Below are 27,729 nucleotides of genomic sequence, written 5' to 3' on the forward strand. Positions count from 1 at the left end.
ACACAACTTCAGGTAGATCTTTTGTACCAAGGGATTTCCAGCAGTTCTGTTGGGAAAGAGACTGCGAAGACTGGAGGTGAAGGAGCAGAATTTCCCTCCTCCTGCCCCTAGGGCATGGAGGTAGAGGAGGAATGGAAGGAGGTCATTTATCTTTGTTCTTTTTTTTTTTTTAAATAAAACAAACAAACAAAAAACTTAACATTTTAATTTCATATCCAGCCAAGACTGGAATATGGGTGTCCTGGCTCCAGGTTCAGCTCATTCCTGCTACACTCTGCTGTAAGGCTGGGGGCTTTGGAGGAGGAAAAGGAAGATAGTGTTACTACTCAGGTTCTGCTCTCCCACTGAGAGCCACCAAAATTGGTGTCACTGCTTCTTCTGCCGATTGCTGTTGAGAATGGGCTGAGAAAGTACTGCTCAAAGTGACAATGTTGTATTTTTCCTCAAAACCATTGTTACCCAGAGAGAAGCCTAATTCAGTTCTGGCCAGAACCAGCAGCACAATTACAACTCCCAGGTAGAAACCTTCAGAGTAGTTCAGATGTAGTTTCTTTGTTACAATCTGTTCTCAAGTGCCGGGCCACGGGCATCATGACTTACAGAAGTGAATGGGTCCTGGAGATGTGGTCCTAACCCCCAGTCTTCCTGAATGCTGGGCCTAGAGCTTGAGATGAAGGCAACTTGCTTTTTGCACTTGTATTTTAGGGCAGACACCACACACAGCAGGAGCTGTGAAACATCCTATACAAGGCCATGACAAATAGACAAAGTCCACTTTTCAACTAATTCAAAGAAGTTTACCTGTAGGTTCATACCCTAAGTTCGCTGAAGGATTGCATTGTTCTTCCTCCTTCCTCTTCTCTGTCAGTCCCCAGGGTGTGGCATCAAACACATTGCCTCCTTATTGCTAATTTTGTTCTTTTATTTGATAAAGGTGCCCAGATATATTTCCTCTTGAACTGTAAACAAACTGTTAACATTTCAAGTGTTCTGCAGTTGCCCCGAGACATGAGAAAAGAAATGAATAGAGAAGGAGAGTTCCAAATCTAAGTGTTTAACTGAGAACAAGCTGGAATTGCTACATCATCCGTAAGTGGGCTTTCGGGAAGTTAGTTAAAGCTTTGCTGCTAGTCATAAAAGGTGTTAGTTTGGAATTTCACCCATCTTATTTTGTTTAAGTGAAAAGAAATTTAAAGGAAATGAAAAGAAAACCGTAATTCAGGCTTGGAACCATATGTGCAAATACATAACGTCAGTGCTTCCTTTAACATGGTGTGCCAGTTTGGATATATTATGTCCACCAGAAAAAGCCATATTCTTTGATGCAGTTGTGTGGGGGCAGATGTATTAGTGTTGATTAGGTGGTAACCTATTGATTGTTTCCATGGAGATGTGACTCAGTCAACTATGGGCAAAAACTTTGATTGGATAATTTCCATGGAAGTGTTACCCCACCCATTCAGGATAGGTCTTAATTAAATCACTGGAGCCATATAAAACAGTTCATAGACAGAAGGAACTGAGAGCAACTGAGAGTGACATTTTGAAGAGGAGCTACAGCTAAGAGAGGACAAAATGTCCCAAGAGCAACATTTCAGAGAACACCATTTTGAAACACAACCTGGGAGCAAGAAGATGCCAGTCACGTGCCTTCTGAGTTAACGCCAATGGCCATCCTTCAGTGAAAGTACCTATTGTTGATGCCTTACCTTGGACACTTTATGGCCTTCAGACTGTAACTTTGTAACCAAATAAACTCCCTTTATAAAAGCCAATCCATTTGTGGTGTTTTGCAAAATGGCAGCATTAGCAAACCAGAACACGTGGGTTAATAGTGAATAGTTAATACCATCCCATAGTACTAATGAAAATTACGAACCTCATGAGATTTGAACTAGGCTTCAAAGGCTCAAGAAGCATAGGCATTACTGCCACTCATCAATGCAGTCCTTGGAGCCCCATGAAAGAAAGAGACTCCTTTAGGACAGAGGATGAACTCATTTCAGGGGTTGGTAGATTATGTGGGGCCCTTTGGAAAGTTCTGCTCTGGTGACTTGGTACAGGCATACCTTGTTTTTTTGTGCTTTGCTTTATTGCACTTTGCAGATAACAGCATTTTTTATAAATTGAAGCTTTATGGCATACCTTGTTTTATTGTGCTTCACTTTATTGCGCCTCACAGCTATTGCATTTTTTACAAATTGAATGTCTATTGGCACCATTTTTCCAACAGTATCTGCTCATTTTGTGCCATGTTTTAGATTCCTTGGCTGCTCAAGCAAATAATGGAATGGGTTGGCTTAATCTATGGGAATTTATTGGCTCATGGTTTTGAGGCTGGGAGAACTCCAAATTAAGGCATCATCACGGTGATATAGCTTGGTCCCAAAGTCTGGTGTTCGGGGGCTGGCTGCCAGTGATTCTTATTCCTGGGCTCCTCTGTCACATGACAATGCACATAGTGCCCTCTCCTGGTATCTCCCTTCCCTTCTGGGTTCTGTTGACCTTCAGCTCTTGCTTTCCTTGGCTTTCTCTCTGTTTGAATTTCATTCTACTTATAAAGGACTCCAGTAATAGGAGTGCTGTTTGAGTCGGGACACCTTAACTGAAGAAAACCTCATCAAAAGGTCCTATTACGGTGGGTTCATACATACCCACAGGAATGGATTAAGTTTAAGAACATGTTTTTTTAGGGTACATGGGTCAAACCACCATAGGCATGTTTTGGTCATTCTCACAATATTTCAGACTTTTTCAAACTTTTTCATTATTATCATATCTCTTATGGTGATCTGTGACCTGTGATCTTTGATATTACTATTGTAATTGTTTTGGGTGCCACAAACTGCACCCATATACAACAGCAAACTTAATCGATAAATGTTGTGTGTGTTCTTACCGCTTCACTGATCAACGGTTCCCTTGTCTCTCTCTACCTCCCTGTTCCCTGAGACACAACAATTGAAATTAGGCCAGTTCGAGTGAAAGGAAGAGTAGCTTGTCTCTCACTTTAAATCAAAAGCTAGAAATGATTTAGCTTAGTGAGGAAGGCATGTCAAAAGCCGAGATATTCCAAGAGCTAGGCCTCTTGTGCCAAACGGTTAGCCAAGTTGTGAATGCAAAGGAAAAGTTCTTTAAATTTAAAATGCTACTCAGTTGAACACATGAATGTTTAGAAAGCAAAACACCCTTACTGCAGATACAGAGAAAGTTTTACTGGTCTGGATAGAAGCTCAAACCAGCCACAACATTACCTTAAGCCAAAGCCTAATCCAGAGACGATCCAAACTCTCTTCAATTCTATGAAAGCTGAGAGAGGTGAGGAAACTGCAGAAGAGAAGTTTGAAGCCAGCAGAGGGTGGTTCATGAGGTTTAAATAAAGAAGCCATCTCCATAACGTGAGAGTGGAAGGCGAAGCAGCAAGTGCTGATGTAGAAGCTGCAGCAGGTTATCCAGAAGATCTTACTATGATCATTGATGAAGGTGGCTACACCAAACACAGATTCTCAATGTACACAAAACATTCTTCTGTTGGAAGAAGATTCCATCTATGACTTTCATAGCTAGAGAGGAGAAGTCAGTGCCTGGCTTGAAAGCTTCAAAAGACAGACTGTCTTGTTAGGGGCCAATGCAGCTGGTGACTTTAAGTTGATGCCGATACTCACGTACCAATCTGAAAATCCTAGGGCACTTAAGAATTATGCTAAATATACTTTGCCTGTGTTCTATAAATGGAACAACAAAGCCTGGATGACAGCACATCTGTTTACAGCATGGTTTACTGAATATTTTAAGCCCACTTTTGAGACCTATTGCTCAGAAAAGAAAAGATCCTTTTCAAAATATGACTGCTCACTGACAATGTACCTGGTCACCCAAGAACTCTGATGGACATGTACAATGAAATTAATGTTTTCATGCCTGTTAGCCCATGATCAAGGAGTAATTTCAACTTTCAAGTCTTTTTGTTTAAAAAATACATTTCTTAAGGTTATAGCTGACATGGATAGTGATTCCTCTGATTGATCTGGGCAAAGTAAATGGAAAACCTTTTGGAAAGGATTCACCATTCTAGATGCCATTAAAAACATTTGTGATTCATGGAAAGAGGTCAAAGTATCAACATTAATAGGAGTTTGGAAGAAGTTGATTCCAACACTCATGAATGACTTTGAGATGTTCAAGATTCGGTGCAGGAAGTACCTGCAGATGTGGTGGAAATAGCAAAAGAACAAGATTTACCATGGGAATGGTCAGGATTGTAGAACATTTGCCTATTTGTAAAAAAAATGTGTGTGTGTGTGTGTGTGTGTGTGTGTGTGTGTGTGTGTGTATTTGAGACATCCTTAAATTTGACAATTCTTTTCAGTGCTCTGTCATGAAATAACCAAGGAACCGCTATGTAGTACAAAAGATATTCATGATCACTCCACATCTTGCTATAAAGATTTGTAATAATTCTATTCAATTAACTATGTCAATGACGTTCTGTAGCCCCTTGTGCTTATCAGGAGTGATCTTCTTTTCTATAATAGCTCACCTTGAAGGATGCAAAGAGTGGCTTTCTTGTTTAGTATTATCTTTTTTACCTGGAATCCCTTCTTCACTCCAGGCAAAGCAGCCACCCTATCAGTGTGTATATGCTCTTCATAAAACATTGTTTTGATTAAAGAAGTCATTCATTATTAGAACATTCATTATTAGTCATTCATTGTTATCTCTTCTACATCTTTCTTTAGTGGCTCAGAAAAAAGTAGTTCTTTATGCACTTCATTATTGGAACAGAAACATCGGTACTTTGATCCAATAGTAAAATAAATTTTGCATGTTGAGTAATTTTTAAAATATTTATTACTGCATATCTCCAGCAACATTTTCTTTGACTATTAAAACTATATTCACTGTCTAAGGAATGCATTTTGGTTGGTTGCCAAATTTTTATTTGTGCATTATTTAATTATCAATGAATTAGTAATACAAGTGGTTGATTTTTGTGGATTATTTAACACATTTTTACTGTGGCAGGGAAAACAAATATTTCACTGATGGTATGTGGCTTTTTGTCTTTTGCTTGAAAAATTCTTTTTATTAAGCATTGACTTCAGTATTGCAAAGGTACAAATTTTCATTCACATTCTGGAGACTTAATTTTTAAATATCCTACATTGCTTTATACTGTTATTTATTGCCCTTTTAAAGAAGAATATACACTTAGGATGAAGTTCAGTTCTAATAATTATGGATGTAAATCGACAGTCTTATTGACAGTATCTGATTTTGGGGGCTGATGTCTTGTCAAATATTAGATCAACCTTGTTTTGACATCATAATGTTTCTGACAAAGTGCTCAGATTAGAGATTCTGAAACCTTTGCAAAGTATTTGTGTTTATTTCTGTTAGTCTTTATTTGTTTCTCTGTAAATAACAGAAAAACTCTTACGAGCAAAAGAGACAGTGCTTACTGGTCTTTGGAAACAGCAAAAGTGGAACTAAGGAGACTAAATCTGTCTGAAATCAGTGTTGTAGAGAGAAGAATCCTAGGTGATAGAGTTGGTGGTGTCTGCTCTAAAGAGGAAAGGAAATTAAGATGGATCCCTGGGGCCTAATGCAAGGAAGATAGACAAGGACAGAGCTGACATTTCGTTTTAATATTCAGGAGGTATCAGGGAATTCTCTGATAATTAGAACGATAGCATCATCTTTGCTTGGACAGGCCAAGACTAGGAAATCATATGAAATGAGAAGCTTTGGCCCTGCTTTCCAGAAACCTACTAGGAATTTATACATTTTATTAGTTTTTTTCAAGGAACCAATTTTTTGTTTTTGTTCATTTTTCTGTATTTTTTGTTGTTTTCTATTTCATTTATTTTTCTTCTTGTATTTATTATTTTCTTTCTCCTTTATTTGAGTTTGTCTGTCCTTTTTCTGATTTCTTGAGATAGACACATAAATGATTAATTTCCAACCTTTCTTCTTTCCTAACGTAGCTTTAGCTGTGTTCCACAATTTTTAATTTGTTATCATTTTGTTATTATTTAAGTCAAAATATTTTCTGATTTCCTTTGTGATTTCTTCTTTGACCCATGGTATTTAGCTGTGTAATGCTTCATTTACAAACATTTGCAGATTCTCTGGTTTTGATTTTTATATTGATTTCTAGCTTAATTGCAAACATACTATATTATATGTGCAATATTCTTTGACCAAGGTGCTAGTCTCTCACAGCCAGACCTGGGAATCCTTCTCTAAACTCAGAGTGAACTCCTCTTAAGGACCAGTAAACCCACTGACATCCAGAGATTTGGAGTAGTTCCCAAATTGTTGCCCAGAAGTGTCATCTGTATCACTGGGCTTTGCAAAGGCATTTTTGCATCTGGGTTGTTTCCTGGGCATTTCCCATCTTCGTTTCAATTAAAATCTACAATTATCATGTCATAGTTTTCATTCAGGCAGGTTTAGAAGGGATTGTGCAGGCCCTACCCAAAGTGAGCCTGTTAACCTAGATAATTTTGTGATTTGTATTGGAATAAAAAGGTGCTTTACCACATCTGGGAGGAGAAATAATCTGATTACTGCCATCACGTCTCCCATAGTTTGAATTTGTGTCTTCTAGCTCCTTGAATTTTAGCTCAACTAACATGAAGAATAAATGTGAGATAACAGTGTGTAAGAAGAAAGGGAGTCTTCATGGATGTAAATCCTTTAGACCCTTCAAAAGTAGAATCAGTTTATAATGTTGTAAAGCTCTAGAATAAATTTAGGCTAAGGAATACAAATTTAATATTATGAAACCTAATCGGAAGCCTCAGCAAAAAACAAACAAACAAACAAAAAAAACAAAAACTCTTTTGTACTGATTCTGCCAAGGACTTGAAAAGAGATTCATTTTAAAGGCTTCTCTAGAGAGGATGGAAGACATAAAGTTTTTGATGTTTTGTTATTTCTCAACAGTTCAGAAGAGCAGTAATTCCCAGGCTTTCTCAGCAGTGTACGCCCTTTTCTGACACACTTAGCACTGAAGGTGAATTCTCCTTTTTACAAGAAGAAAATTTTGGTGGAGAACTACCCAGCAACAAAAGGACGTGTAGCTATTGAGAGGTAAGTCATTTGTTTTAGAGGGTGGGGAGGGAAGTAGCTTATGGAGAGAGTACTAAAGAGTATTTCATTTATTGCAAGTAGAATTCTACAAATAGTACATTTTCCACCAAATTTCATGTTAAAAGATCCACATCACTGATAATCTTCTAATTCCATGTTTGGTTCCCAGATCTACTTACCGGCTAAGTAAATTTGGGCAAATTTCTTAAATTCTCTGAGCCTCATCTATAAAATTATATATGAAAAGTCTTTGTAAATGGTGGAGTGTAATATAAAAATGTCATTATCAACATCACTATTGTTCTGTTGTTATACAGTTCTACGGAGTAGTTGTCTTGTGTCTCATGGTGCATTAGACACCAAAGTTTTTGTTTCTTACTTTCTATAATGCACATGTCCAGCTTTTGTAATAATAAAATGATCAATTAAAAAAATAAATAATGGATTAAAAAAAATCTTTACCATGCATCTACTATGAAGTAGGTACTATTCTAGACACTCGAGATACAGCCGTGAACAAAACGAGTGACGATCCCTCTCTGCCCTCACGGAGCTTACAGTTCTAGCATGAAAGCATAGTAACCAATGCAATAAATAAATCAGTAACCAACCTGGGATATTAGAAGCCAGTAAGAACATGGAAACAAAGAAAAAGTAGGGCAGAATAAGGGGGATTGGGAGTGTAGAGTGGAGGTGGGAGTACAAGTTACAACGATAGAGTGACCAGAGCAGGCCTCGTTGAGTAAAGTCATGAAGCCAGGAGTTAGCCCTGTGAGTATTCCAGGAAGAGGAAGCAGCTGATGTAACATCTGTATGAGGGACATTCTTAGCTGGAGAGTTCAAGGAACAGGAGGCCAGTGTGCTGGAGCACAGTGAGTGGGAGGGAGAATATTGGGAGGTGACTCTGGAGAGGTGATGCAGCTCTGGAGGAAATAATGCCATGGTTTAGATACATGGGAAAGATTACCTTATCTTCTACCTATTTACCTAGTGTTTTTCTAAGTGTTTCTCTGCAAGAAAAAATTCAGGAAAAAATCTCACTACAATAAATAAAGAAATTAGACTTCTGTCACCTTAAATAATAAATATTAGATATTATCCCCATTTTCCAAGTGGAGGCAGGCTCAGAAAGCTTCAGCGACTTGGCCAAGATCATAGTCACTAAGTAGAAGAGCCACGTCAGTCCAGTTTACCAAGCCTCATGCATTATGGTGGCAGTGATATTAGGATGCAGGCGACAGGATTGCCCTGGCCTGGGACAAGAGATGCAGAATTGCAACATTGCCATCCCCAACCATGTTGCCGGGCCCTGAGAGAGCCCAGAATCGATGTTTTATCCCAGTATTTCTATCAAAGGGAAAATAGAGGTCCTATTTTGTTCTTTCCCCTCTGTACTCCATTCACCATTTCATAATTCATCTCATAGTATAACAAACATAGAGAACAGATTTTTTTTTCCCTCTTGCAGGAAAATTTCCAGGAAATTCATTGTAATTTCTATGGCTCGTCGAATCTTTTGTGACAGGACCACATGGATTCTTCTCACACAACATAGGAAGAAATATATATAGTCAGTTGGCATATTGCAATAGAATTAGGGGATTTTGAAAGCATTGAATATCTTTTGCTTTCTCACTATCTTTAAAGAGTCTTATTATGAAGTTTGTGCCATTTGTGAGTCTAAATCAACACTAGAGCCTTATATGAGGCTTGGCCTTGAGAGACACACCTGAGAAAAGGACGAATACACCAAAACGGAACTGAGCACCTTTCCGTGCCCTACCTTCCGTCACCTATAAGGACATGCTCTGAGGAGTAATGTCCCTGGGCTGGGCTGAGTGTGGATGAAGCGACTGATAGCAATATTGGTGGAAGAATGTCTAAATCTTGGTCAAGGAAGGCAGATGCTCCAAGTTAAGGGTTAAGTCTGGGAGGCGAGATTGAACCGTAGTAGGAAAAAATGTCCTAAGGTCAAAATTGGAAAGATAAGAAATATGTAAAGAAGTGGAGCCAGATACAGGTTGAATGGATCAGAAAATGGGTTGTGTGAGGCTTTGGGAGGGCTGTTTGTCCACGGCTCTGAAGGTGTGGAGGTGAGAAGGTGAAGGTTCTGGGCAAGCCAGGAGGGTCCCCCACCAGCTTTTCCTAAGTATGGTTGTTAGCCATTTTTTTTGTTATATAATATAATATAGTCATGTAGTTTCTGTTCAAGGTTCTTTTTAATCTTTTTTTTTTTTTTTTAACATCAGTTCTAAATGTGTTTTTATTCCCCCTAAGTTATTGGACTTTTATTTCTACTTAACGGCTGACTGCTTTGTGTTGAAGCATACGTTCTTCTTAGTATTTAAAAAGAAAGAAAAAAGCTCCCTCTCTCCCAAAAATGATTCTGCTCTTTAAGATTTATTCTCTTTGATCCTGAAAGTATATTCTTTTGACCCATAGGCTTTTTATCAGTGATGTCAGCTGTTGCTTTTTTGCTTCATTAATTTCTCATCCCTTTATTTTCCGTTTGTTGCCCTAATCATGCCTAACGCACCTTTATATTTATTTTTATTTGAGATTTTCTGAGTGTAGAATGATTATTCCAAAGGGTGACTACATTAAAGTTATTTTTTTTAATTTCATTCTCCCCAGGAAACTCCAGTTTAGATATTCTGCTGCTTCTTGGAATCCTTCCTTAATAAATGGAAGAAAAATGTTATCTTAACCTAAAATTCCCACTTTTCCTTTTTAAAAAATATTCTTATATTTTTGAACAGGTAATACATTCACATTAAAAAATTTTTCAAAATATCTGTAAAATCTAAGTTTTGTTCCCACTCTCCCAGCTACCCAGTTCCCACTCAGAAGGTGACCATTTTTATCAATTTTTTCATGTATTTTTGCCTTTTTCAGTAGCACAAATAATAGAATATTCTATACTCTGTTCTATACCTTGTTTTTTTTCCAGTAAGATTTGTTCTGGAGAAACTTCATTTCATTACATACAAAAACTGCCTTGTTCTTTTTAATGGGTGCATAATATTCTATTTCATGGGCATACTGTAATTCATTTAACTAGAGTCCTATTCATAAATATTTAAATTGTTTTCAATCTTTTTCTATTATAAACAACACAGTACCCTTAACTGCCTCAGTAATTTTTTCAGGACACCCCTGGGCCAAAAGAGTTAACCAACAGTTTCTTTTTTAAAAGTTAGGTCCAAAGAGCTTATTTATGTTCTAACAACTTAGTAGCCAATTGAAAAAAGAAGACATTTAAATTGGAAGAAAAAATAATGTTTGTATTTCAGTCTTAAATAATTATAATTACTTACTAATGGGATGGGTGCACCTGTTGGGCACTGCACAGCTCCTCAAACTTTGGAATCAGATTGGATACCGCTTGCCCTCATTGCCTGTTCTGCGTTGATTTTCCCAGGATATTTGCTTTTCGTCAGAGCAAACACCAAAAGACCCAATAGTCTGTTTTGGTTTGCTAAAGCTGACGAAATGTAATATACCAGAAATGGACTGGCTTTTAATAATGGGGATTTATTTGCTTACAAGTTTACAATTCTAAGATTGTAAAATTGTCCAAATTAAGGCATCAACAAGACGATACCTTCTCCCCGAAGACCAGCTACCAGCAATCCTCAGCTACTCTGCACATGGCCAGGCACATGGCGACATCTGCTGGTTGGTCCTTCTCTCCTGGGTTTCGTTGCCTTCAGCTTCTGGCTTCAGAGGCTTCCTCTCTTAGCTTTTGTGTGTGTCCTTGTCTTTCAGCTTCCTGGGGCTTTTTCCACGAGTTTCTCTGGGTTTTCTGTGTGTCCTTTATCCTCTTATAAAGGATTCTAGCAGGAGGATTAAGACCCACCTCACGGGTCAAATCTCAACTGAAATAGCCTCATCAAAGGATCCCACCCACAATACGTCTGCACCCACAGCAGTGGATTAGAAGAACATGATCTTTTCTGGGGTACATAGCAGCTTCAAACTATCACATTGTCTGATGTTGAGATTGTGAACTACCTCAAGCTAGTATTTCATGCCATGTCTGATAGATGTTCTGTATTGCTGTGTTTTCCTTGAGAATTAAAATATCTTGTGGTATCTCTGTGGATTCTTTATGGCACCCTGGAGCACCTTAGTACGCAGTTTGGGAATTGCCATTATAGTTAATAACATTGAATATACATTAGCTAATGCAGGTTCAGTTACATTTGTGGGATAAATTCCTTAATATGGATTGCTGAGTCAGAGAGTGTGTGCATTTTTAATTTTGAAAGATGTTGCCAAATTGCCTTCCATGGAGGCTGTACCATGGAGGCTGTACTCCCACCAGCAGTGTAAGAGATGTGCATGTTTCCCTAAAATGAATACTTTGTGCGGCCAACACATAGAATCAGAATTTTACACATAGAGGGAATTTCCAAGTGTACCTAATTTTGTGTCTCCCACCCAACCATATCAGAATCACCAGGGGTGCTTGTTATAAATGCACACTCCAAACATACCAAAAAAAAATTCCTGGGTGTAGAGTCTAAGAGTTTACATTTTTCACAAGTGCCTCTGGTGATTTTTATGTCTACTAAAGTTTGAAAGCCACTAATCAACTCTATCTTGCGAATGTATTAATTACTCTGTGAGTCAAACTGCATAAATAATCACCCCTCCATGAATATCTTCAGTGTAAGGGATAGTGATATCTTATTAAACAACTGATGCAATTAAAAAAGTACTCTTATTAGTCTTATATCTTCTCCCATATTATACTGTGAGTTGTTTAAATAAGAATTAAAAATAGCTATTGTGTATTAAATGCATGGTGTATGCTTATAGAAAGCTAAAGTAACTTTCTTAAGATCATGTAGCCAATCTCATTCATTCAGTGAATACCCATTGACCACCTCTGTGGTGATATGTATCCCAGAAAAACGTGTTCTTAAACTTAATCCATTCCTGAGGATGTAGGACCTTTGAATGAAGTTACTTTAATTCAGGTGTGGCCCAGGATGGGTCTTAATTCTATTATTGGAGTCCTTTATAATGGAATGAAATTCAGACAGATGGGGAGAAAGCCACAGATACAAAAGCTGAAATTCAGCGGAACCCGGAAGGGAAGTGAGGCTGGGAGATGCCACCTCGTGCCTTGCCTGGTGACAGAGGAGCCAAGGCCAGGGATCGCCGGCAGACTCAGAATGCCAGTCTTTGGAGAGAAAGCATCGCTTTGATGATGCCTTGATTTGGACATTTTCCTGGCCTCAAAACCATGAACCATTAAATTCCCGTTGTTTAAGTCATCCCTTTGCATGGGTGAGTGCTTGAGCAGCCTAGAAAACTAAAACAACATCCTAGTTTCTTGTAGACATGTTGGGTGAATTGAGACAATCCTTGTAAACAAGTGGCTAGCAGCACTTCACGTTAAATGTTCAACAAATGTTAGCTGTTACGATGATTATTACCAAGTTTTGGGCACTAGTGATACTAAAATGAATAGAACACACTATCTGCTCATGAGGGGAGGAGCTTGTGATTTAGAACTGTGGTCTTTTACCTCTTTTTAAAACAATATACTTTTTAAAGTCCACTACATTTATGCAGACTGCCTGTAGAGCTGCCTGCGTGGCTTTCCTTGTCTGATGTCCCCACCACAGGAAGTGAGGGATCCCCAGAACACAGCTAGACCACATGCATCTGGTATGGTTTTAAGAGTCTACTAAACTCAGGTCCACTCAATTGACTTTTGATTATCTTGCCAGTACTTGGTAACTGCAGATAAACAGTTGCTGCTGATTGTGAAGTTAGACTGCTTGGGCCAAGCAAATCAGGAGTCACTGGTTTGAATTACTTCTCTGCCACAGACATTCTGGGAAATGCTAGACTTGTTCACAAGACACGTCAAAGAGTGACAAATATTAGAATTTAGAGACCTATTCCATCCCTCTTATCACTATGGAATGGGGATAAAATTCTCCTTATTTCTCAGTAATGGTGGATTGTTGAGAAATGAGACATAGTAAGTCCTTTAATTGTTAAAAAATATATAAAAATTTACTTCGAATACAAAATATTTAATTTTTGGTCTTCTCTTATTATTACGCTGGGAGAGCTGGGGTGTTACAAGAGCATTAACATCCCTCTAATTAGGACCTTCAAGAAGAAATTATCTTTAGGTATACCTGCCTCACTTTAGTTGCTGATGGGCTGGCTTCTCTTCGTGGGACAAACAGCAGTTCAGAATTAAGCTACTTGATTTGGAAAACTCGCCTTCCCCTTATTTCACTCCTATCATAAGGTGTAGTCCCCTCTAGCATCCCCACTCAGGTTATCTCATTGTTGACTTGCCTGAAGTCCAATTTATCCCATGATCCAAATGAGCCTGTAATTGATATTTTGGCATTAGGATAGCTAGAGATTATGTTGCTAGCCTAAGGAACAAAGCATAGTCTTTCCCGAGGGAGTTAAAATGATACCGGCTGTTGAAGATGAAAATTTGAGGAATACTTTACACTGTCATCTCTTGGGGAGGCCCAGCTGCCCATCTCCTCCTCCCTTTTCTCCTGGATGAAATAGAGGCTGCCTCAGGGAGGACTCTGGGGTGGAGACAGCAGGGGCTTGAAACGAGATTCCATCCTCCATCTGCCAGACGTAACCCAAGATGAGCTGCACAGATGAAGCTGGCAGAGAAATCGGGAACTGGATGGCCAACAAGGTTCTGAGGTGACCGAAATTCTAGTTAAATCCTTTTGCAGTAGCAAAAGAGCATCCTAGTCTAATAATGCAGAACCCAAGAATTAATTAATTAGCATTGGTGTAATGCTAGTGGTTCAACAGATGCAACCTCTTTAAGTCTCTTCTCTGTAGACTTGCAAGGAGTCTAGTGTTATTTAACATGCACTGTGGGATGAGCTAAACACAGGACAAATTTTTATTTGTCTCCATCAAACAAGTATTATTATATACTGTATTATGTGCTAGATAGGAATGAATCCATCAACTATCTGCTCCAAAATATCTCTTCCAGGAGCTTGGAAATACCATCTTTAGTGTAACGAATGGTTTGACAACAAACAGCTGAGTGATGGCACGGAGGGGTGGTGGTTTCATTTTTGTTGAATCCTCCTTCCCTCCCTCCAATAACATGTCTTGAACTTGTTATTTGCCACTGTGCTATGGACGAAGGCTATGAAATAACACCCTGCCCTCCAGGGGTTCATGCCCACATCCTCCTTCTAGTCACCTCCCTGCTGCATTCTGTTCTTCTGCTATTACAGAGAACTGTAAGTCGTTGCATACTTCTTTGTCTGTTCTAAGAGGTAGTTTCTAATGGCTGTGTCCTGCCACTAATGCATTGAATCTAGCAAAATGCTTAGGACATGTAATGTGAATTGAACTTTATTGAATTGAATTCAGCTGCGTGAACAGATAACCCAATAAATTGTGATTAGTGATATTTGAGAGAGTTTTGCACAGAGTGCTGGGGAGCACAAAGGGCAGGGTAAACAAGCAGCGGAAGGGAGCCCGAGGGCTTCCCAGAGGTGTCATTTGAGCTGAGCTTGAAAGATGAGAAGGTGTTTGCCAGACAAACAAAAGGGAGCGCAATCTCCGGCAGTCACACATATACTGATGTTTGTTTCTTGGGAGGGGCCCTTTGATCCTCTAAATCCTGCCTTTTTGTCCTTTAATGTGACTCCAGAAAATAACGTCTTGATTTGCCAGAAACTTTGGATCCAGCCTAGGTACAGTATATGCTTCTCTTCCAGAAAGTGGCAGGTAGAAGAACAGTAACATTGCTAGGGTGGCTTTAAAAATTGCCTCCAATGCTCCCCCTTAACTTTGAAAGAAACTGTTTTCTTGAAGAACAACTTGTTTTCAATCTCAAAATAAAGGGTCATTCAGATTTGTGTCTCATTAGCCTAATCAGTGTTCATAAGCTGTATTTCTTCTAGGGGCTAAAAGTAAAAAAACAAACAAAAACAGAATCAATATATTAATTCCTTATCCTTAAAATGCCTCCTAGTATTTTTAAAATTTTTATTATGATAACATATACAACACAAAATTTCTCATTTTATCCCCTTTCATGTATACAATCCAGTGATTGGATTGTACATCCACAATATTGGATTGTACAATACACAATATTGGATTGTACATCTAAAATATTGTGCTATCATCACCTCCTTCCATGATCAAAATTTTTTAATCACTCAAACAGCAATTCTATGCATTAAGCATTAATTCTCCATTTCCCTCCACCACCACCCCCGCCACCCTCCAGTCCTTAGTAACATGTAATCTACTTTTTGTCTATGTATTTGCTTATTAGGTATTTCATATAAGTAAAGTCATACAATATTTGTCTGTTTGCATCAGGCTTATTTCCCTCAACAAGATTTCTTAAGGTTCACCCATGTTGTAGCATGTATCGGAACTTCATTCCTTAAAATGCTACTTATTTTTACTTTGGGTTTTTAGTCTTCCTTATCCCTCCCTCCCTCCCTTCCTTCCTTCCTTTCCTTCCTTCCTTTTCCTTCTTTTTCTTCCCCTTCTGGGATATTGAAATAAATTTATTTCCTTTTCTAAATTGGCTAAATGGAGCCAAGTTTTCACTTCCTCATGAAGCTTCCATCATCTCAACATCTGGATGCCTTCCACGTAAGAGATACTGTTCTGGAGTCCAGGCTTACAAAGAACAAACAGTAAAATTGTTTCTGCTCCAAGGAGACTAAAATTGACACTGAAAAGGAAGCTACAGTCACCACGGAAATGGGCCTCCTCTGTTGTTTACTATGAAATCTTTGTTACATCCATTCATACTGAGTTGACATTGAAAATGTTTGAGATAGATGATTCTATTTCTGAATTGAAGTTCAGAGGCCTAAGGAACAATGATGAAGGCCTATATTTACCACTTGAAGGATTTATCTGGAAAAGGAAAAAGCTTCTTTAGTTTAAACTTTACTGGACACATATTTTAAGAAGTCTCAAAAAGTCCATCACATGCAGAAAATTGACCCCCAAAAGGAATATTGAAGACAGAACTTGCATTTTGTATTAAGTATTTGGTTATATATACTTACGTATTTAAAAAACATGTATCTATTGCTTTATTTTCACATTTGTGATAAATTTTGGTGTTTTGTGGGATATAAGGGGCTTCTAGAACTGGCAACACAATTTATAACTCTGATTATTGCACAAAAAAGGATGTTTACAAAGGCTCGACTTGTTTCCCCATCTATAAACAAATTAGTTCTCAAGTTGGATAGGGCCGGTAAGATTGCTCACCCACAGGCTTCTAATTGAGAATGCCCTCCCACTCTTCTCTCCCTGTCTCTTCCCACCAAAATTGTAGCTGTCTTTGAAGTCTAAATTCAAATGCTAACTGCCCCACAACTCATTCCCTGAGCCCCTGCCCCAAAGTGATTCTTTTTCCCACCTACCCCCATAGCACCTTGTCCATCTCTCTCTGTTTCTTGCACATGCACACAGAACTTAACATTTTCTACCTGGTTTATAATTTTTGGTAAATGTGTCATATCCCATACTGGACGATAGTCTCCTTGTGATATTTTCCTTTATGTCTTTGTATCTCAAACCCCCTTACTGATTCCAATATCTTGTGCTATGTTAGGTTGTAGTGGGCACGCAATCGTAATTCAGTGAATGACTCCAGTGGTTGGAACTTCAATCTAGACAAATGTATCCAAGAATGTCTTCATCTCTTCTGAATGCCATCACTCATGGCATAAAGCTTTAAACTGATGTTTCCCAAAGTAGGTTCCATAGAACAGGGATTGTGAGAAATGTAAAAAATGTCTGTGGGACATACTTTTAGGAAATGCTGGTTTAAACAGAGTTAAACAGGATTCCTTATTGTAGGGCTTCTCAAATTGTGGCATTGAGAAGGAGATATAGTAAATAATGTCTCCCAAACTTATTTGATCACAGAAACCTTGATAATTTGGGGGATGGAGGGGGAGGCACATGTATTAGTTTCCTATTGCTGCTGTAACAAATTATCACAAACGTAGTGTCTTAAAACAATACAAATTTATTATCTTACAGTTTTGGAGGTCAGAAGTCTAAAATAGGTTAGCTGTGCTGCATTCCTTCTGGAGGCTCTAGGGGAAAAGCCATTTCCTTGCCTTTTCCAGTACCTGGAGGCCTCCTGTGTTCCTTGGCAGGAAGCAAAGCATTTTCAAACTTCTCTGACCTCTGCTTCTGTCATCACATCACCTTTTCTGATTCTGACCTTCCTGTTTCCTCTGATAAGGACCCTTGTGGTTGCTTTGGGTTCACCAGGATAATCCAGGATAATTGTCCCATCTCAAGATCCTTAACTTAATCACATCTGCAAAGTCCATTTTGCATCTGTCTTAGTGTGCCAAAGCTGCTATGACAGACACCACACAGTGGGTTGACTTAAACAACAAGAGTTTGTTGACCCACAGAGTGCAGGCTGGAAGTCCAAAACCAAGATGGCGGCAAGGCCGTGCTTTCTGTGATGGTAGTCCTCCATCCCATGGTGATCTCTGTATTCTCTCTTTACTTCTGGCTTCTCTGACTTCTGGTTTCTACTAACTGTGTCCAAATGTCCTCTCTTTATAAGGATTGAGACCACCCTGATTCAATTTGGCCACACCTTAACTAGTAACACCTTCAAAGTTCCTGTTTACAAATGGGTTCACACCTATAGGAGCTCAGATTACCATTGAACATATCGTTTGTGGGGTACGTGATTCAATCCCCAATAGCTTCCTACTCCAGCACTGCCAACCACTGGGGGACCTGGGTGGTACAACATAGCATCTGCCACGACCACCACTTAAAACATTATTTCTGAGAGAAAATTAATTCAAGTTACGGAACAAAACAAATTAACATCGGTGGTTTATAATCCATGGATAAATTGTGAGCTCTTTGTATAGTAACCTTCGCAGTTACAACAATGAAGACCACTAAAGACCTTCTTGCACATGTGTTTACTTATGTACTATCCGTCCACAGTCCCAGGTGTACTGCATTTTCACAATGCAGTACTGTTTTTTGCAATGCATCAGAGAAATTGTATGATGGAACTGCCCGGTGGGATTTTTTTTCTGCCCAAGTTTTTTTTTAAGACCTTTTAAACTGTATATAAATGTAAATCTACTGTACATGGAAAGAAGGACAAAACTCAAATAAGTTTTGCAATGCGTTTACTTTGTTCAGGAAGGTATTCTGTGCTAGGAGTCTTACTATGTCATGCCTATTGCTCTGTAGACTTCAACATCAAAATTCTAGTCGCTAAGTAGGGCATGAAACAAATGTTGAAATAGAAACACAGTATATGGGGAGGTTAATAATGTGGAATAACTTGTGGAAGAGGTTGACCATGAGGAAGAGTAGAGAAATAAAATGAGAGATGAAAAGAAAGCAGACTAAGACATAGAGAAACTACTTAATATCTAACACATATCATGGGAAAATTGTTTTAACAGGTGTTGGGGAAAAAAGCAAATATTGTCCTATGCAGAGGAAACTGGATAACCAAAGGAAGATAGTTGATTTCAAATAATGAATGATAAGACTTTTTCCTGAACTCAAAAAAGTGAACTTTCCCTTACAAAGTACAGCCATGACAGATCTTTGAAATCCCACATAAAAGATTTATATACCAAACTTTCAAGGAGAGTGGCATAAGATTAATTAATTTTGGCTCCCTATCACCCCACATTGACAACACTATGAACCAATACTATAAGTTTCTCCAGGGCAGGGATGGTATCTGATAAATCTTTTTTGTATCCCCAGCCCTAGCATATAGCTTAGCATGTGGCCATAATGTTTATTGAGCATCAATAAAATGATTAAAGAGTTAGTCCTTTCCTGCATGTCACATGACTGATTCATTTGGAGGAGACTATTTCAATGAAATTGACAAGAGAAGTGGCATATAAAGAAAAGAAAAATGAAAGTATTATGTAGAGTAGTCTATTGAGATTTTCAGAGTACACATCAAGAGATTTGCTTCATTCCCAAATCATTCATTTCACTACATCATATAATTTTCCCTAGAAAACATATGCACTATGAACAGAGAACAACATGAGTGTATTGAGATTCAAGTGTTGATACTAAGTTATGAGAATCATTCGTCAACAAAATTGCAAATTGCTACATGTTGTTGTGCCTAGTGTGGTATGCATAATCTTAAGGAGTTACTTGCAAATAATCAAATTTGCAAATATTAAATCAAGAATGCTACAGGCTACTATGTTCATTTAGAAGATCCGGAAGAAGAGCTTCTATTTTTTATATCCTGGTACTGAAGCATTCTCTGTCCTGCCTCTATTGAGACTGTAAACTTGCTGAGTGTAGATTATAATTTATGCCTCTGTTTCTATCCCGTTTGCCTAGCTGAACATTGTGTGCTTCATGGGCACTCAGCAAATAGTTGATGACTTGGATTAAATGGAAAATATACCTGTATGAGCACTGTAAAAGGTATTGTAGCTAGGCATAAAATGATTAGAAATGCATTATCATAGACAGAGAGCTGTATTGACATATTTTCCCAACTCTTTACTAACATTCCATGATTATATGGGTAGATTACAAAAGGCAAACTCACAGACAATACTTTTGCAGTATACACTTACAATAGATTCTACAAAAGAAGACATGTAATTGATTTCAGTCCAGTTCTACTGAGGGATATGTCAGTCAGACCCAGCAAATTGCATTCACAAGGGTTATTGCAACAGTGGTACCAAAGAAAAAAATTAGTGAAGCTTCAAAATATCCAGTTCTTCAGGGATGATGGGATTTAATATTAGCAGGTACAGAGTAATTAAGCTAAGGAAGCAGCTAAAAAATATATAAGGAATCAAGATTGAATAAGGAACCACTGAAATTTTAGGTTCTGTTTTAGAGGTAGGCAAATGAAAAGTGAAACCGTTGGAAACAGGAATGATTCTTTGAAAGTAAACTGACCTCATCCAGTAGTTTGAACCTCTTGGATAGATCTGTCCAAATGTTGGCATTTATGCTGAGTCTGTGTTAAATGTCATAGCAATAAATTCATACAATAACAGAGGAATGGAAGTAGTACATTTAGGTCTTTTTAAAGGAAGAGATTTTTGTTTTTCTAATGGTAATAAAAGATGTAAGAAAATTATTCAGTTTCATCTTTTCTATTTGAGATTTTGTTGTGGGTGGTGTGAGTCCTTTAAAAAGTATAAGACCTTGGAAAGGAGCAGGACATGAAAAATATACTTTGCATTTTAAGGGAATTCTTAACACTGTGATGGAGAAGTAGAGAGGACGTATGACTTACTTAATAGAACTGACTACTGTTGCAGCATCTGGGAGTTTCAGGGGATACAGGGGAGGACAGACAAAATATGGCTATATATAGGAAAAAGTTGCAAAAATGCTTCATGGCAAAATGTTGTTAAAAATAGCTGATAAAAGCAATACAGTTTCCAAAGATCCAAAGTTTAAAGTTTATGGAAATATAGAGAAATGAATGCTTCAAAATGTGCTTGGTACTAGAAAAAGTATAAGAAAGGTAAAAATAATATGACATCATGGAACTAAGACAATTTAGGTTGTTACTCATACGAAATAAAAATATGGGTGTCAAAGAAACCTATGGGTATACACTAGAAAAGCACATGAAATTTAATTTTTCTGAAGAAACAAAATTCTAAGTGGAAACACATTATAACTGGCAATGCAAGCAGATAAACATTGACCTTATATAAATTTAAATGTCTCATTTGAAAATTATTTTTGCCTTTGTTTGTCAATCCAGGGTTTTTTTCTCTAAGAATAACCTCTCTAGGAATAAATACCTTCAAAGAGTTTTGAGTTATTTGGAAAATGATATTTGGAAAATAATGCAGGAACAATAGAGAACATTATTATTATTATTATTATTATTACACTGTTCTATAGACCTGTTCTCTAACCCTAAGTATATTATGAGAAATTATACTGTAATCACAGAAAACAAATCTTTGGATATTATGGAGCATTTTGAAGTAGAATAGATTAAATGTGAGAGGGTTATAAATTTTATAAGATTTATTTTTCTTGTGGGTAGTTTGGGGATTGTGTAGTTTCATTCAGTAAGAACATTGGCTCTGTTGATGCTAAAAAGAAAATCATCCCTGGACTAACCTTACCTTTCCTTTTCAGGTCTGAGAAATATAGTTAATTTCTCCCTTGGAATAGGGGTTAGCAATTTGATGGAGACTGTAACTCAGTGAATGTACCCTTTTCATAGACTTTGGAAAGCAATCTTAATTTTGGCATTTTATTACAGGTATCATTTTGTTTCCTCCATCTCTTCTATTTTATTACGTATTATGTGCATTAACATGATAAAAGGTAATGTGCTTTCTTCCACTAAAGTAGAAGATGTAGCATGGAGCTGATAATATAAGTGTGGGGCACTTTTTTTCCCCCAGTTTTATAAGCTTTGTGTTCATAGATTTGCATGCTGTACTTTTTATTTCAGTAACACTTAAAAAATCATGGCCACGGAGGAAATTAAACTTACACAGAATGTCCATAATGAGGCTCTGAGTGCTGATGTTTCAGGTATGGTAAAAAGTGGCTACTTTGAAATGCAAATTAAAGAGACAGAAGCCATCTTTTCCCTATTGCCTTTAGAGTATAAAAATACCTGGATTATCCGTAAATAACTTGTACATAATCTCAGCTGTCTGAGACACAGTAAAATGCTTAGATATAAGCAAAGCAAGTTTCTGGGCAGCTAAAATAGGTGCCATGCAGCCTTTGCACAAAACTCCTGGGAGGGCTTCTTGGGTTCTTGCTTGACACCTAGTGATTCCTTCTTTCCGTGTAAGTCTGTCATGTTTGATTATCTGATTTCCTATCTCACAAGCACAAGAAGCAATAAAGTAGAAAGGAGAAGCAATTATGAGAATCAGACACATGACTTAATCAGAATTGACAATTGGAAATTTGGAAGAAGGAAGAAGAAAACTTGTTTTAAATAGGCATAAAAATGTTTTAAGGCAGAAGAGCCATTCATAGGGACAGACCACCTCATATACTTCATTTGCTCCTCAGAACATCATTATATTTTATCTTAAAGTAATAGTAATGACAAAGAGTGATCAAGAACAATTTACATTCTGCTCAATATATAATCCATTATAAAAAAATTTTATTCAAAATGCTTTGATTTTTTAAAATTTTGATAGGGATAACATTTAGTTAACCTCATTCCTCTGCAATACCATATAAATAAGAATTATCATAATATGTTGCATTGAGCAAGCCCAAAATATATATACTTTTATTATTAGTGAGAACATTTTTATTTTATTCTCCAACCTATTTATGTCCCATTTTCTTATTTAGCAAAAATTCTTCCAGTGAACTACAGGGAAACTAGCAATGATTGGTTTTGCCCCACTTTTCTTTGGCTAATTTCCTGTGTGTTTATATGTTTTTGTTTTGTTTTGTTTTATCAGGAGCAGAGTTTCTCTGTCCTTTAAAAAAATATGTTGAAAATAAATACCATATTTGGATGTTATATACTTTTCTCCTTAGGAAAGTAGAAATCAAAACTAGGATAAACTAGAGCTGTGGAAGACATTCTTAATTACACTAGCACTAAACTCTTCCTCCCTCCCTCCCCATCCCACCTCACTAACACACACCCTCCACCCACTAGATGACTTTACAGTATGTTTGTGGAAGCCTGGCCCCATTTTAATTTTCTGGGACTCAGGCAAAGGAGATTTTTACCACATCTTTCCTGGTCAGGTTACAAAGTCTAGTAGACCTCCCTATTTTCTTTATTGTGTACAGTGTTTTTTTTTTTTCTTGATTAAATGACTGCCTTGACTACATTATTTCTTTCCTTTCCCTATTAGAAATCACAGATTTACTTTGCTATGTAATTCACCTGCACAGTCCTACAATTATTTGTTGTTATTTGGGACATAAAGCAGTTTATTTCTAAAGTATCTCAATTAAACCCCAAAAAACCAGATTTCATTTTTGGATTACAAATATATGTGTGTGTGTGTGCATATATATATAAAGGTAGTACATCTGGGGCCTCAGAAATTGTGTAGCCCACTGCCTGTGAACCTAAAAAAAAAAAAAAAGAATAAAAGACTTAAGGCCCTTAAAGTTGTAGGGGAAAACAAATAGCAAGAAAAAAATAATATATTTTAAAATGAGACCAAAGTATTAACCACAAGGTACTAGTTTTTGTTTTGGCTATTGGTTATTCAAATTTAGTAAAATCTGAGCAGCTATAAGATCACTTAGTGTTCTGTAGAAATTTCCTACGTTTTCATTCATCAAGTCGACTCCCTTAAATTTTATTAGCTTCTGAGTGTTTATTTATTTGTGTTTTCTTGGGATCCTTCTCACCTGTTCCAGAACAGATTGGGATTTTGGCAATTAGGTCAACTCCCAACGTTTGATGCATAACTGGCAAGACCACTCACAAAGAGGGGTGAGACCACTCCCAAGTTACACTGCCATAGGAAGATGATCTGAAAAAAATAGCCATTTCAAATCAGATATAGCCCACAAAAATATTGTCAGAGGCAGCAAAGTGAAAATAGAAGAAACTCTGAAATTTGGTGGCAAATACTGTTTAAAGTTGACCACTAACTCTGACTTGCAAATTTTTGGCTATACAGATATTTTCATTCTAATACATCCTTTAAATGCCTTTGCAGTAAGTTAATTTAGATGGGAGAAACAGGCTTGGTTAGAGAGAACCAAAGATGTCTTTGTCCTTAGTTGCAAGTCTTAAAAATAAAAGTGGGATTTATGCTTCACTGCCTTGGAACTTTTGAAATGTCCTTCCAGAAAGATTTTCTTCTCTGAGCTTCCAAGACCAGATTTCACATCACTGAAAGTTAATTTAAACTTTGGACTTTTAGGATCCCACATTGGGAATCGTGACTAGACTAAGCTATAATGTTGTTCCCATTCATTGTGGGGAAATAAAAATAGATTTTGTTTTAATATTTTCTTTCAAAGAGTAGAAACATTAAAACATTCAGAAGTCTACTTTTGCCATATTCATCATAGTAAGACAATTTTACTTTTAATCTTGGTGCTCACTCTGGCTTCTTTTTAAGCATCCTAGTGTAGTACTTGCTGCAAATTCTCCCTTTCTTTGTGACTTAGCATTGAAATAGAAAGTTGTAATAAAATAGCCAGCCCCAGGAGAGCTCTCATCCATTATATTGCAGAGGATTAGTGGGATTAATTTAGTTCATACTCTGTGGCCTTTTAATTAACCTAGAACTTAACTTTTTTACATGAAATTGTTCAGTGCAGTGAAATTTTCATCAATCATCACTGAAGCCACAGAATCTGAGCTAGAATAGAAAGAGAATCTCTCTCTCTCTCCCAATATTAACAGTTAATTCTAATGAGCAAAATGAGTGCATAGATCACTACACAGGAGTCTGTAAGTTGCCCTGTATTTTTTGAATATTCTGACACTCACTTCACTAATACTTTAGAAAGCCTCTTTTATGGTCATCAGATTTCATTGCCAGGAACAAGGGATTGGAAAGAGGCTTTCTGTGCTATATTTTTTATACATTGTACCAGAATTTTAAACATAGAATTAGTGGGAAATTAGCAAAGAGTGCAATGTAGCATTTTCACTTTTAAAGTTTACTTTAAAAAAAAAAACAAAAAAACAGCTTTATTGAGATACAACTCACATACCATAAAATTCGCCTTTTAAGGTGTACAATTGTTTTTAGCATATTCACAGAATTATGTAGCCATCACCACTAATTGCAGAATTAAAATTTACTTTTAAAGGACGAAATTAAAATACCATTTAGAGAATTTAAAGGAAAGGAGAAAAACACTCATCCCCTAAATTCATCTTTCTAACCAAACTCCTCTCTGTCTTTCCCTCTCTGTCTCTCTCGCCTGCACTTTTTTTTTTTTTTTTTTGCCTAATTGTTTTATAACCACAACAAAGTAGTACAGAGAATGCTCTCTACAAAACAATAAATAAAGGTTCAGAGATCAAGGTGTTCCCTTAAGAAGGCTGAGGATTTCTGCCTCTGCGATTTGGGGTTGAGGCTCCAGTCCTTGTTTGTGGATGGATCCTCGGGTCGGTGGCACGGTCCATGCTTTAACCAGCTTTGAACAGAAGAATGGCCACTCTCGAAGTAGATGAAGTGTGTGGTTTCATGTATCACACGATCACTGAAGTTCCTCCCCGCGATGCAGTCCGGGTGGGGCTGTACTTCTTGTCAAACTCTTAAATACGGCCGCACCGTCCTCTATATTTCAGTACGCCTGAGTAGCCCACTCCACCCAGTCCTGTTGCATCTCCGCCGATGCATCTCCTTTGATCCCGGCCTCTTTCCCGGGAATAGGGAGTGGGATGTGTGGACAGGGAGTTGGGGAGTGGGCTGCACCTCTGAAGTCAGCTCTCCCCACCGCCCATACACACCTTCCACCATTCTTTTGTGAGCGTTTGATTTTTTTTTTTAACATCAAGATATTTTAACATAGAATGATGAGTGTACTGTATGTAATTATTTTGTAAATTTCTTGTGAAAGTAGATGGCTCTGTCTCTTTAAAGCTGCTCACAGTGTGATGAGGTGTGCTGTGGTTGGTAGTGCTGTGTGTACACATGAAATTATTCAAGAGAAAATAACTTCATGACCGTGTATGCTGTGGTGTGATGTTTTCCATTAAACTGTCTTTCCTTGTATTTGAACTTTGTTAAAGCTTTAGGCTTTTGGTCACAGCTGCCAGGTGTCTTTTATTCCTGCATACTAGAGTGTGAAAATAATAAAACCTTAAATTAATTAATAAAGCTGGTATGTCCCGAGATGGTGCTGTCTACTAAAATGAAGGACACCTTGGCACTGGGCATTGCAAAGAGTCATCTGAACTACTGATAATATAGGGGAACGGGGGCAGTGAGAATGTAAGAGTGAACCACAGGAAGAAGTCTGTAAAAATAGACAATGGATATGAACGTATTTACAGAAGTCGTCTTCCAAATGGCTGAAAAATATCTGCAGAGATACTCAGGGGGATGGGAATGAAAACACTTCAGGAATCAGCTTAGCACAAAAATTTTAAAGTAATTAATGGTAAGTGCAATGAAGAATGTGAGAAATGGGTACTCATACACTGTGAGGTGTAACTGAACAACCTAAAACCTCTTAAAAGAGCCTAATTTGATGGCATTTAATAAGATTTAAATTTTCTATCCCCTTTAATTGAGGAATACTACTCAAGAGTTTTGCAGGAGTAGTAGCATTTTATATAAATGTTCATGTACATTCATTGAAGCTATATATTTGCAGTATCAACAAATTGGAAACAACCTATTGTTCAGCAATAGGAAAATTGACTAAATCATGATACAGTGTTTTAAAGGAAATATCATAAGCTCCCCACTTTTTTAACTTTCTATTTTCAAACTTACAGGGATAGTTACAAAAATAACACATACTCCATACAGGTAACTCCAACATATCCCCACTCTCTCAGATATCCCAATCTACCAGTTTTAACATTTTCCACCTTTGCTCTTTCTTTCTCCCTCTCGTCTTTTCCCCTCCCTCCCTTCTTTCTCCATCTATCTGTCTATTTTCTGAACATTTTAGAGCATGTTGGAGAAGTTGTACTCCTTGAACACATAATGCTTCCATTTACATCTCCTACGAACAAGGATATTAACTTATGTAATCACCATAAAAGCAGTTATCAAGTTCAAGAAATTTAACATTGATACAAAGATTACAGTCTATATCCAATTTTTATGTCCCAGTAATGTCCTTTGAGCCTTTTCTCCTCCATTCTTAGATCCCATCCAGTATCATGTATTGTATTTAATTATAATTATCTCTTTAGTTTCTCTTTCTTTTTTTTGAATTGTGGAAACATACATTCAACATAATCTTCCTATTGCAACCCTTCCTGAGAACACCATTCAGTGGAATTAATCACATTCACGATGTGGCAGTACTTTCACCGCGACCCATTACTAGAATTTTCCCTCCACCCCAAAAAGATACCCTGTACTCATTTTGCATTAACTCCTCATTACCCATGCTCCCACCCCTGGTAACCTGTACTCTACTTTCTGCCTCTATGAGTTTGCACATTCTCTGTTTTCTTTGTTGTTACCATGGGTTTAAATTTAACATCCTAAATCTAAACAATCTCATTTGCTTTGATACCAATTTTAACTTTAGCATACATAAGCTATTTTCCTATATACCCTGCCCCCCCACCTTTATGAAGTTCTTGTCACAAGTTACATATTTATACATTATGAGTCCCAAACCACTGATTTATCATCATGTTTTATGCATTTGCCTTTTAGATCCTGTAGGAAGTAAAAAGTGGAGGTACAAATAAAAATACGATAGTGCTGGTGTTTATATTTGCTCATGTCATTATCTTTACTGGAGATCTTTGTTTCTTTACGTGGCTTTGGTCAATTTTCTAGCGTCCTTTCCTTTCAACCTGTAGAATTCTCTTTAGCAGCTCTTGTAGTACTGATCTAGTTGTGATGAACTTCCTCAAGTTTCATTTATCTGGGAATATCTTAATCTCTCCCTCATTTTTGAAAGACAGTTTTGCTGGGTATGGAATTC

At 37.4% G+C, this 27,729-nt stretch overlaps 1 protein-coding gene across 7 annotated transcripts in view; it reads left to right on the forward strand.

Annotated features, from left to right (window-relative positions):
• The window catches only part of CRACD (capping protein inhibiting regulator of actin dynamics), a 279,081-nt gene that overhangs the window by 121,835 nt on the left and 129,517 nt on the right, over positions 1-27,729 (forward strand). For all 7 annotated transcript variants that reach the window (XM_037829848.1, XM_037829855.1, XM_037829851.1 and 4 more), the window contains one exon: positions 6,952-7,098. The gene's annotated coding sequence lies outside the window, so the exon portion shown is untranslated. The remainder of the gene's footprint in view (positions 1-6,951; positions 7,099-27,729) is intronic.

The sequence above is a fragment of the Choloepus didactylus genome, chromosome 3, assembly GCF_015220235.1.
Source record: "Choloepus didactylus isolate mChoDid1 chromosome 3, mChoDid1.pri, whole genome shotgun sequence".
In the NCBI taxonomy this organism is placed as follows: Eukaryota; Metazoa; Chordata; class Mammalia; order Pilosa; family Megalonychidae; genus Choloepus; species Choloepus didactylus.